The following is a 10,650-nucleotide window of genomic DNA, read 5'->3' on the forward strand; positions in this document are numbered from 1 at the left end:
AAAACGAATTTGCAGACGCGACGCAGCAGTCCGATTTATTCAGTGCGCATGTACGGAGAAAGACAACATACACACAATAAACTCGAAAAATAGCGTCCTATGCGAGAAAAATCACCAATAAAGCGAGTTTTGCTGCCAGTTTCTGCGGGTGTGATGCAAAATCTATCCCTAAGTGATTTTTGACCTGCACAATTATGCGATTTTTGGTTGTCTGGGCGTCCCCCAGGCCTAGGTGTCACGGGAATTGGGATGTTGTTAATGGGAGTTTGTGCTCAGCTTCTGAGTCGTGCGGACGTGTTTTTCGACTGCGCGCGTTGAAAGTCAAGCGTTTAGTAACGGTGGTTCTATCTTTCTTTTTTTCGCTGTGCCGCGTCACACGCTGGAGTGTTTCGCGATGAGGCGAGAAAACACCTTTCGTTTAGACTACTCGTGCTTCCCGGTGAAGCCATCATTCGAAAAGGTGCACGGCTTCTGCCGATCAGTGCTTGGGCTGAAGAAAGAAGACGTAGTGAGACTACAGTGCCACAAAGGTGAACAATGTGCGTTCGTCAAGGTCAGCGACCTGTCGCTCGCACAAAAAATAGTGGACGAACATGACGGACGTCATGAAGTGGACCTAAATGGAAAGAAGCACAAGCTTCGCATCACCATGGAAGATGGAAGTGTGGAAGTGAAGGTGCACGACTTGCCCGAAAATGTGTCCGAAGTGAAGATCGTCGAGTTTCTGTGCGGTTTCGGCGAAGTGATCTCGATCAGTGAGCTAACGTGGGGAGAGGGCTACGAGTTTGCCGGCGTACCACTCGGCATATGGTCGGCTCGCATGCTGATCCGACGTAACATCGACTCGTGGGTCACTATCGATGGGCAGCAAGCTTTCGTTGTCTACAAAGGCCAGCTGCAGTCATGCAAACACTGCAAAGAGCAGGCACACACTGGCATTTCTTGTGTCCAGAACAAGAAACTTCTGGTACAGAAAAGCTACGCAAACGTAGCTAAACAAGCTGGAACGACACGACCACCACCGAAGAAATCAGCCGGTGTCAAACCACCGAGCTCGAAACCGATCGGGCAAAAACCTTCCGCTCCGCCACCAGCAACTTTGGATGAGTTTCCCGAGCTTGCGAAGTCCTCGAGTCAGACCGAACCGTCTACCTCGGCTTTGGGATCCGAAAGTCAACCGACAAGGATCGACCCAACGACATCCCCCCGCTCGCAGTCCCAACGAGTGCATGCATCGTTGCTGCGACCACCACACAGCGAAAAGTCTACTAAAGCCAGCGTTGTTCTGGTCGACTGCTTCAAAAAGCCGAGCATTGTGACACGATCGCAAAGTAAGAGCGGCAATGGCAATGAATCCGACGAATCATCCACTTCTACGAGTAGCAGACGAAGCAAACAAGGTCGGCCACCCGGCAAAAAGCCCCGCCGGGAAGACGAAGACGACGAGCAGGATGAAGACTTTCTCTCATAAATGGCTCTCCTATCCTACAATATCGCATCGATCAACATCGGTACAATCACCAGCCCCACGAAACTAAACGCGCTTCGAAACTTCGTCAACAGTCAGGGCCTCGATATTGTGTGTCTACAAGAAGTGGAAAACGAGCAGCTCTCCTTGCCTGGCTTTGTCGTGCATACCAATGTAGACCACACAAGAAGAGGAACGGCCATTGCAGTGAAGCAACACATCCAGGTCTCTCACGTCGAGAAGAGCCTGAACAGCCGACTGCTTGCGCTGAGAGTTCAAGACACGACGATTTGCAACATCTACGCTCCCTCCGGTTCGGCACAGCGAGCAGCTCGGGAGGAATTTTTCAATGGAACTCTCGCTTATTACCTACGTCACCACACCGCACACGTCATCCTCGCTGGCGACTTCAACTGCGTACTGCGCGCATGCGACTCGTCCAGCCCGAACACAAGCCCTGCTCTTAAAACAGCTGTTCAACAGCTACAGCTGCACGATATCTGGGAGAAATTGTGCCCGCGGGATGCTGGCTTTACGTATGTCTGCCGCAACGCACAATCGCGTCTGGACAGAATCTACGTCAGCAGTGGTTTGCGCGAAAACCTACGAACTACCCACACACACGTCTGTTCTTTCACAGATCACAAAGCGCTGACTTTGCGACTCTGCCTCCCCCAGCTGGGACACGAGCCGGGGCGCGGTTTCTGGTCTCTGCGGCCCCATCTTTTGACCGAAGAAAACGTGGCGGAGTTTCAATACAAGTGGCAATATTGGACCCGCCAAAGAAGACATTTCGCCTCGTGGATGGAGTGGTGGCTCACGTACGCAAAACCGAAAATTAAAAGTTTCTTCAAATGGAAATCTCGTGCCGCTTTCGATGAGTTCCATGACCAGCACCAGCGCCTTTATGCTGAGCTGAGGGTAGCGTACGACGGGTACTACCAGCATCCCGAATTGTTAACCACGATAAACCGGCTAAAAGGGGAAATGTTGGCGCTGCAAAGGAACTTCTCCCACATGTTCATGCGCACCAACGAAACGTATGTAGCAGGGGAACCGATGTCGATCTTCCAATGGGGCACGTTCGGTGTAGTACTAGATTTGTAGTAATGAGCTGAATTTTAGTATGGTGAGAAGGTCAATTCTCCGTTTCTGCAATGATATGGTGCAAAAAGCGTGGGTATTATGATTCCTTGCCTAATTTGATGCTGTTTGAGCAAAACATTGGAAAACTGTGTTGTTTATGTTGCAAGAAATGGAGAAAACAACAACACTGTTGCCCAAAGTTTTGCTCAAACAACATAAAATTAGACAAGGAATCATAATACCCACGCTTTATGCACCATTTCACTGCAGAAACGGAGAATTGACCTTCTCACCCAGGGAGAATAACCGGGAGGGAACACTGGCGATTTTCCCGTGTACCGGACAATTATAGATAAGTGTGTACGAGTGCAGGCTATACTAGATTAGGCAGTACTAGTGGCAGCATTGTTGTTGTCAAAAATGACAGCTGACGTACGACTGCCAGTACAAATGCCAGCAAAGGTGCCAGCATCTATTTTGTTTAATATTGAAATTTTCAAGATTTTGTCCAAATTTTGTCCCCAAGAACAAAATTCTCAAAGAAACTGGTGAGTTTTCCAATGATTTCCTGTTAGTGGAGTTTCTTATCATCAGTTTCCTCTCTTAGGTCTATCCTAGAACCAGTCCGTCTGGCGCGGAGTCCTCTACCTGCAGGAAAATTCCATAGCTGACCATTGCGCTGCATTTATCGAGCTGTACACTGGTCTTGTTGGATCACCTCATTATTGATTCGGTGTTACACTGCTTGCCCGGGCGGTCGGTTCCATGGCCGGGCTGAAAATGATCAATCGACCTGCGATTACTGAAAAGTTCCAACCTGATTCGGAGTGCGATATGTTGATGTTTGTCGTCATGTGTTCCGTGGTCAGATCCGCTGCTAAAAGCGTTCTTCAAGGCGCACCAGATTAACCCGCTCGTGATCGAACGTGAGTAAAGGTTCCTACACACCAGACGAACGGTTGGTCAAACTTGACCACACGACCGATCAACTTGCCCAGATTTTTGCTACCTTTATTGTTTGTGACATTGTGTCAATTGGGACGAGTTGGTCGTTGGCCCCACGAGATTTGACCAACCGTTGTGACTGGTAGGTAGGCCATGGCAACCAAGACAGATTTCGGAACGGTCGAAAATATCACGAGAACCACTCTTCACAGGATTTCTATCCGGAACAACCTCCGTTAGTGTCATTGCGCATCTACGACGAGCCGTTCCAGAGGCGGACCATCCAAGACCAGTCTCGACCGCTGTTCAAGACAGCTCAGCCGCCACCCATCACGTTGCACGATTTGGTCGAGCTAACGTGGATTCAAATCACAGGATGAGAAGGGGTAGCTTTCTTTAGATTATTATAAATAACATACATAATGTTATGCATTCATCAATGCGATGCATCGTAGTGGAACTTTTGAAATTTAAGTGTTCACGCACATATTGCTTTGTTATTGTTTCTATGTTTTCAAAGAGGGTGACGAAGGGTATTATCGGCAGGTTTATTGTCTTCGTCATGTGGGGGTTTTGCCGGCCAAATTTCCGAAAACTTGGTCGTACAATTCAGCTTGGTATAGAGTAGGATTTGAGGCCAACTCCGAGTTCAACAGCTTTCAAAATACTCCCCATGACGAAGAGAACAAATCTGCCGAAAATACACAATTTCCCCTAGAACTTATACAAAATTTGAAAACGAACCAGTATCATTTAGCAATTCTTCATTATAGATTAACATTTATGTATCTCTTAATTTAAGGGCGGACGGGACGGTCGAGGAAATATCCGCCATTGCTCTGTGGCTACTAAGATGGTAATCTCAGATTCTACTTCATATTTTGCAACAAAAACCTATCATTGTGTATGCTCACTTGCAGTGCATATGCTGATTGGTTTTCAACATCTTCAGGCAAATTGTTAGAAAGAGAGGCAAGATAGGAAAAATAACACGGCGTCCCGTTTCACCTTAATTTAGGTTAATGAACGAATTTACAAATTTCAAAAAAAAAAAAAACAACAGGGAGCAACCTTGTTGCAAAGAGAACAAGAGGAGTTATGATAATCAAAACTAAATATGCGTGTAAGCATTTCTATGCTATTTGATGGTACCTAATCAACTCTATATGCAGAGTATTATTCACTAACTTTAATGAACCTATGTATAGCTTCCTTTGCTAAGGTACAGCGGGGTAAGATGAAACAGAGGGTTAACGTGATATTATTCAATCATGATAAACGGTTTGAAAGCTATAACACATATTTTTTTTTATCAAACAATCTTTCGGAAAACTATAACTTTCCAAATTTTATTGAGGTCTTTTTCAAAACTTCGCGTTGTATCCCACCCGTTTCAACTTGCCCCGGTGTACCTTATTTGAGAGGACATGGTGAACCTAATTAACTTAAATATTTCTAGCAACTAGCATTCATGAACCGTTGTAACTTCTTCTGCTATTCTGTTATTGCAACGCATCCTCTAGTCCGTTTGCCTATATCTGCGCTTTTCTCTCCGCTGAGCGATACGTCTACTGGATGGCACATGGCGAACAAGCTCTGGACTTATTAAAAGTGAGTTTCAAATATCGAACCTAGTTATTTATTTCGAGCAAACTGAAAAATTGGAAAAACAAGATAGACCCAAAGGCTATCAGTACTTAAGTTAAAAGACTTCAGAGCTAAAATGCTCGTTAGTCAGCTGATAATTATTGTTAAAAGTGAGTTTAACTTCAACATGAATATTGTGACAAATGTATGTATGAATGTATGTTAGTAGCCCCTGGGCTTGGATTATATCTTCCAGGAAGCTTTGATTTCAGGCATGTGGTCGATGGCCTTTGCAGTAATGATTATAATAGCTGAATGTATAATCAATGGCAAACAATTCTGTAAGAATCAGATCTCCAAGTCATCTGATATAGCTATACTGATCATGACGCTGCATAGTATATCGAACATTTGTCGAAGTCATTTATGTGCCGGGAAAATATAATTCCAAGTTGGAGAGAATATTACAAACTGAGGGAGGGTAATAGGCCCAGTCAGACCCCTGAATGGGCAATGTGGGTTAGTTTATGGGAATGCCATTGAAGGTTTGTAATATTCTCCGAGGCTTTCGAAATCCAACAGGGCGCGTCCCCGGGTTGCGGATAGGGGGAAAAGGGAGATTTTTCACATTTGTACTGTAATCAGCCAATGTGGTATTATCTCCTATGGTGTTGTAGTGCGAATGAATGATCTCATTCTATGGGAATTCGAACCTTGTAATGTATTGTTTATCAACTTCAATTTTCTAAGCTTGATAAGGTTTTGAAGACAAACATGAGATGAGAGAATTGCCTAATAGGAAAGTCACATCAGCAAAGCTTTTACATATGCAAATGCTATCCATGGGGTCATGTCTAGCATTTAATGTGTATGGCAATGACTGATTCTTACCTAGCAGGGGTACTACAAGACCACGCGGACAATTCGATTAAAGGCTTAATTGGGGATAATATATTTTCCAGAACTGAAGGGACATTTTTTCCGGGGTGACTGGCGAGTCGGAGAGGGTAGAAGTTTCCGTTTGTTATAATTGACAAAATAAACAATCGGGCGCTTTTTCTTTCTATGACTTGCTTGGTATTCTGTGGATTATTGTTTTTTTGGTTTTGGAAGGTATGCGATTCACTATTGAGCCTTAAAATTATTTTGCATCTGAATAGCATTGATATCGTCAAGTCTGCACCAACACCCTAATCCCACACCAAAATACCCTTTTCCTATCCCATGGCGTTTATGTGGTCAGCAAAGACTATTCTGCCATTACCCCTCCTTATCATCGGCTTTGGACTGACTTGCGCTCTCATTGCCCCACCAAATGCTGCAAAATGAAAATGAATGTATGTTAGTAGCCACACTTCAACATGAATATTGTGAAGTAGTTAATAAATTCCGAACTAGAAACAACAGATGCCAAGAAGGTCATCCATCAATCAGTTATTATGGAACTAAGGGGCGTGCAAGATGTGTGAATTCTCAAAATTAGCAATGTTACTACCTAAAAGGGGGGGGGGGTATCTTATTAAAACAATGTGATATCGGAGTTTTTTGGTTGTTGAAATGCTTATCTTTATTTTTACCAGATTCTAAATATGTACAATTTTATGGATGCCTTCGGATGCCGTTTGTTTTTTTTTTTTTAAGCTTCCGTCTAGGGAACTTCTGGAGGAATTCCTGACTAACTCCTTGGAGAATTATCGAGAAACTCTTGAAGGAACTCTTGAAAAAAATCCCGAGTAATTTCAGGAGAAATTCCCGAGGAACTCCAGGAAGAATACCCGAAAAACTCCTGGAAGAATTTTGGAGGAATTCCCGAGGAAATCCTGGACAAATTCCCCAGGAACTCCTACACGAATTCTCGTGGAACTCCTGGAGGAATTCTAGAGGAACTACTGGAGGACTTCCAGAGGAACTCCAAAGGAACCAAGGGCGTAGCCAGCTTTTCGGTAAGGGGGGGGGGGGGGCGGGGGCGGGTCAAGCACCCTTAGTAAATATGTACCTACTAGCTTTTATAGCTAAACGCAACACGATGAAATTGAATATAATATCATTATATTCTAAAAGCTTTGTATTTTGTACTATACGTTAAAAAAGCTCGCCTGATCTACACAAATCAACGTGGTGCTGGTAGCGGTGACCAATTTCTGGAAGATTAAGGATTTTTATTTACTCGTGCATTATTTTGCTCTGTTTTTTTATCAATGTCTACAAAACATGCATCAGAAATAATTGCTGAACTCTTTTGGAAATAACGAATTCTTTTGAGGATAAACCTAGAATTTCCTGATTCCTGTATGCGTCTATTTATCTTCCAATACTATTTGCTAGAGAAATTCCTTCAGAAATTTTTGAGTTCCAGAAGGAATTTCTGTAAGAATTTCAGAAAACAAACCTGTACGAATTCCTGGATGAATTATGGGAGGAATACCTAGTGAAATTTCTAAAGAAATCTCATGAGGAAATCCTAGAAGAAATCCTAGATACATTTCTGGAGGATTCCTTGGAGGAAACTCTGGAGAAATTCCTGGAGGAATTTTGAACGGAACCCCTAGTAAAATTTGAGAAGAAATCTCTTTAAAAAATCCTAGAGGAAATCTTAGAGAAATTTGTGCAGGAATCCTTGGAGGAATGCCTGTAGAAACTTTTGAGCAAATTCCTGGCGTAATTCCTGGAGGAATTCTTGGATTAGACCCAGCAGGAATTCCTGGAGAATTTCCTTGAGCATTTTTTGGGTGAATTCTTGGAATCCCTAGGAGAATTCCGGGAGAAATTCCTGAAGAAATCTCAAGAGGAATTCTGGGAGGAATTGCTACAAAAATTTCTGAAAAAAAACCCTAGAGAAATTCCAGGAGAATTTCCTCTAAGAACCCTTTGAGGAGTTTCTGGAGGATTCCCTGGTGGAATCTCTGGGAATATCCTTCGAAAAATTCGTGGAGAAATCCCTGAATAATTCCTGGAAGAATCTCTAGAGGAATCCCTGAAAATTTCCTCAAAGTATTCCTGGAGAATTTCCTGGAAGAGTCTCTGAAGAAATCCTAAGAGGATTTCCAGGAGAAATTCCTGGACGAATTGCTGGCATAATTCCTGAAGGATGCCAGGAGTATCCCGGAAAAAAAATCCTGGCGTTTTTCCTGGAGGTGTATTCCTGAAGAAATTTTCTGGGGAAATTCCAAGATAACATCCCGGAGAAATAAATGGAGGAGCTTCTAGTGGTATTCCAGTGGAAATTTCTAGAGGAATTGTTGAAAGAATTACTGGATGAATATCTAAAGGAATCTCCAGAAGAATTCTGAGAGATTTCTGTTATTTTTCTATTTCTGAAAGAACCCCTTGAGATTTCTGGAGGAATTTCTAGCGAAATTGCTAGTGCAGTTCCTGGAGAAATTCTCGAAGGAATTCCTGAAGGAATCCGTGGGGTCATCCTTGAATAAATTTGTGAAGAAATCCCTGGAGGAATCCCTGAAAAAAATCCTAAAGGAATTCCTGGAGAATATGCTTGAAGAATTTCTGAAGAAATCTCTAGAGGATTTCCTGGAAGAATCTTTGGAGAAACTTCTGGAGGATTTCCTGGAGGAATCTTCAAAGAATTTCCTGAAGATATTTTTCATGGAGAAATCTCTGGAGGAATCCCTTAAGCAATTCCTGATGGAATCTCGGGAGAAATTCCTGGAGAAATACCTAGATGAATTGCTGACATAATTTCTGAAAGATGTCCAGGAGCAATTCCTGGAGAATTTCCTGGTGAGTTCCTGATGAAATAACTGGGGTTATTCCTGGAGAAATTCCTGGATAAAATCCTGGAAGACTACCTGGAGGAATAACTAGTATTCCTTTGGGAATTTCTGGAGAAATTCTTGGAAGAATTACTGAATGAATTTCTATTGAAATTCTGAGAGATTTGTATTTCTATTCTATTATTTTTCTATTTCTGAAAAAAAATCGCTTGATAAAATCCTGGAGGAATTTCTACCGGAATTTCTAGATGAATTCTTGGATAAATCTTTGAAGGAATGCCTGAAGGAATCTCTGGGGGAATCCTAGAAGAAGTTTGTTAAGAAGTCCCTGGGGGAATCCCTGAAAAATTACTGATGGTATTCCTCCAGGAATTTCCTGGAAGAATTTATGAAGGAATCCCTAGAGAATTTCCAGGAAGAATCCTTCTGGAGGATTTCTTGGAGGAATCTTCGGAGGATTTCCTGGAGGAATCCCTGAAAAATACCTGAGGGTATTCCTGGAGAATTTCCTGTAAGAATTTCTGAAAAAAATCACCAGAAGAATGTCTGTAGAATTTCTGAAGGATGTCCAAGAGCAATTCCTGGATCAATTCCTAGAGAAATTGCTGGAGATATTCCTTAAGAAATTCTTGGGGTAATTCCTGAAGAATTTCCTGGAATAGTTCTTGGGGAAATTCCTGGAGGAATGCCTGAAGGAATTGTTGGAAGTTCTCCTTTGGGAATTGCAGGCGGAATCCTTGAAGGAATATCTGGAGGAATTCCTTCAACAACTTCTGGATGAATTTCTGGGGGAATCTATAGAGGAGCTCTGGGAGAAATTTCTGAAAAAATCCCCTGAGAAATTCCCGGAGGGATTTCAAGAGAAATCTCTAGAGAAATTCCTGGAGAAATCCCTGTAAAAATCTCGGGAGATATTCCTGGAGAAATAGCTAGAGGAATTGCTGACACAATTTCTGCATGATGTCCAAGAGCAATTCCTAGAGAAATTCCTGGGGGAATTCATGTAGACATTCCTGGGGTAATTCCTAGAGAAGTTCCTGGAGAAATTCCTGGATAAAATCCTGGAGGAATGCCTGGAGAAATTCCTAGAGGTATTCCTTTGTGAATTTCTGAAGGAATCTCCAGAAGAATTCTTGGAAGAATTACTGGATGAATTTCTAGAAGAATTCTGGGAATTTTCTATTTCTATTCTATTATTTTTCTATTTCTGAAAACATCCCTTTAGAAAATCCTGGAGGAATTTCTAGCGGAATTTCTGGATGAACTCTTGGATAAGTCCTCGAAGGAATTCCTGAAGAAATCCTTGGAGGAATCATAGAAGAAGTTTGTAAAGAAGTCCTTGGGGATTATCCTTGAAAAAATACCGATGGTATTCCTCCAGGAATTTCCTGCAAGAATTTATGAAGGAATCCCCAGAGCATTTTCAGGAAGAATCTTTAAAGGAACTTCTGTGGGATTTCCTGGAGGAATCTTCGGAGGATTTCCTGGAGGAATCCCTGAAAAATACCTGAGGGTATTCCTGGAGAATTTCCTGGAAAAATTTCTAAAAAAAATATCCAGAAGAATTTCTGGAAAAAATCCTGGAGAAATTGTTGACATAACTTCTGAAGGATGACCAGGAGCAATTCCTGAGTCAATTCCTAGAGAAATTGCGGGAGATATTCCTTAAGAAATTCTTGGGATAATTCCTGGAGAATTTCCTAGAATAGTTCTTGGAGAAATTCCTAAATAAAATCCTGGAGGAATTGCTGGAGGTTCTCCTTTGGTAATTACTGGCGGAATCCTTGAAGGAATTCTAGGAGGAATCTCTGTAGGAATTCCATCAACAATTTA

The 10,650-nt window shown here is 42.5% G+C and overlaps 1 long non-coding RNA gene across 1 annotated transcript; it reads left to right on the forward strand.

The window, feature by feature from the left end:
• The first annotated feature begins 2,894 nt into the window (after positions 1-2,894).
• Positions 2,895-4,290, forward strand: LOC115264823 (uncharacterized). Its single transcript, XR_003896370.2, has 3 exons — positions 2,895-3,102; positions 3,162-3,480; positions 3,712-4,290. It is a non-coding gene; the product is annotated as an uncharacterized LOC115264823 (long non-coding RNA).
• Positions 4,291-10,650: the final 6,360 nt, after the last annotated feature.

This window comes from Aedes albopictus, chromosome 2, assembly GCF_035046485.1.
Source record: "Aedes albopictus strain Foshan chromosome 2, AalbF5, whole genome shotgun sequence".
In the NCBI taxonomy this organism is placed as follows: Eukaryota; Metazoa; Arthropoda; class Insecta; order Diptera; family Culicidae; genus Aedes; species Aedes albopictus.